Raw genomic sequence first — 2,398 nt, 5'->3', positions numbered from 1 at the left:
TTGCGCTTAATATTTCTCGCCTTAGTTTCAAATTACAGATAAAAAAATTAATTTGTAAATTTGTCGGTAATATAGATAAAAAAAATATCAGTCTGTAAAATTATAGACTGATTTTTCTGTTTATAAATCTGTCTATAAAATTAATGTAATACTAAAAGAAAAAAAATCTATCTATATTTGCAGATGAATTTCATAAATGGACTTTTTTTTTGTTTGTAATACAAATGTATTTATAGACAAATTTATCCAAAAATTTAAAAAATATAATTTTTTAATTTTTCATCTATAAATCTATCTATATTATGAAAAAAAAATTATTTATAAAAATTCACATATTTCTAATAACAAAGATCTATAATCAGACATAATTCTATTTTAGTTAAACAAAAATATCATATTATTTTTATTTAATTGTACTTTTACTCAATTCACTTTGATTTATATGTAATTTTATTTTTATTTTTAATTGCTCATATTTAATATTTATAATTTTTAACTATTTAAATTAAGTCTATCATTCTAAAAAGTTATTTAATAATTAATAAAAATATAAAAAATATAATATATAATTGATTTATACATATTTGTAAATAAAAATATTACAAATAAAATAAAAATACTTATTATTTTTTTATATATTTCATTTATTATGTTTATTTAAATATTTTTTTCATTAATTTGTAGACTTAATTCTATTTTTGGTCTTTAAGCATAGGTGAAGCTTTGACCCTCATAATTTTAATTATTCACATTTAATCTTCCATTATATGAATAATTAAAACTAAAGAAGAAAAATAAACATAAATTAATATATGATGACTAAAAGTATAATTAATTTTTTTTAAATTATGAAATATAACAAATAAGATAGATTAAATTTAATATATTTATGAGTTAAATTAAGATTAATTTATGAGTTGAAGTTAGAAAGTGTGATACTAAATTTTTATTTTAAAGTAATACATTAAATAATTTATTGACAATGGTAAAGTGAATAATAATCTTAAATTTGAATTCAACCTGACTCAACTTCCACTAAAACAAAGTCGTGCAAAAAGGTAAATTTTATTAAAAAAATTCACGAAATAAGTTACATGTATAGCATTTTTTTAATTTGATTAGACCAAATTCAATGTCAAAAGTAAGCTAACAAAGTAAAAATTATTAAAATATATATATTAAAATAAATATATTCATACCCTATAAGAGATCTCAACAAATAAAACATTAGACCTACACTGTTCTCATCAAATCTCGAGTTATCAACATGGCGCCACTTCTGCCCTGCCACAAGCAAGATCAATATCATTTAAATGATGGGGGGAAAAAGAATCAACAGATGTATTGAAATTAAAAAAAAAAAAAAAAAAGGGGTAATTAAACATCCTTCTTCCAGTATTGTGCACCAATAGGAGAACAAAATGGGTATAGTGAGGAAGGGTGATTAGTGAATTGCAGAAATAATCAATTGACAGACTATAACGTGATCCAAAACATGATATTACATTTCCAATAAATCAATGAACGCAAAAGAAGAAAACAAATCTCTGCAGCCTTTCCTTGAAAAACCTTGCTAGGAAGAACACCAGTGCGACTATACAAACTAATGGTGATGAAGGAAATGGTGGAGAGAGGAATTAACCCTACGATGGTTACGTATAACACGTTGTTGAAAGGGTATTTTAGGAGCAATCAGGTTAAGGAAGCTTGGGAATTCTATTTGGAGATGAAGAAGAGGAAGTGTGAAATGATGTTTTTACTTACACTACGATGGTTCATGGGTTTGGTGTAGTGGTTGAGGTTAAGAAATCTCGTAACATTTTTTATGAGATGGTGAAAGAGGGTGTGGTTCCTTCGGTTGCCACGTATAATGCTTTGATTCAGGTTTTGTGTAAGAAGGATAGTGTGGAGAACGCGGTGTTGGTTTTTTAGGAGATGGTGAAGAAGGGGTGTGAGCCTAATTTGATTAGTTACAACGTTGTTATACGAGATTTCTGTCATGTTGGTGATATGGTGAGGGTGTTGGAGTTTATGGGGAGAATGGAGGAATGTGGGTTGTGGCCTTGTGTTCAAACTTATAATGTTGTGATTCGGTACTTTTGTGATGCTGGGGAGATTGAGAAGGGTTTGGAGATGTTTGGGAAGATGCGGAATGGGTCGTGTTTGCCTAATTTGGACACTTATAATGTTCTGATTAGTGCCATGTTTGTGAGGAAGAAATCAGAGGATTTAGTGGTGGCTGGGAAGTTGTTGATAGAGATGGTTGATAGAGGGTTCTTGCCGCGGAAGTTTATGTTTAATCAGGTTTTAAAGGGACTAGTTCTAACTGGTAATCAAGATTTTTGCAAGGGAGATATTGAGAATGCAGGGCAGGTGTGGCGTGTTCTTCGGCATTTGA

General features: G+C 27.8%; 1 pseudogene; it reads left to right on the top strand.

The window, feature by feature from the left end:
* Nucleotides 1-1,606: 1,606 nt before the first annotated feature.
* Nucleotides 1,607-2,398, top strand: LOC113859738 (annotated as a pseudogene).

This window comes from Abrus precatorius, unplaced genomic scaffold, assembly GCF_003935025.1.
Source record: "Abrus precatorius isolate BTA unplaced genomic scaffold, Abrus_2018 Scaffold2, whole genome shotgun sequence".
NCBI classification, from domain to species: Eukaryota; Viridiplantae; Streptophyta; class Magnoliopsida; order Fabales; family Fabaceae; genus Abrus; species Abrus precatorius.
Note: the sequence above shows the minus strand (reverse complement) of the source record. Positions and strands in the feature narration are given on the sequence as shown.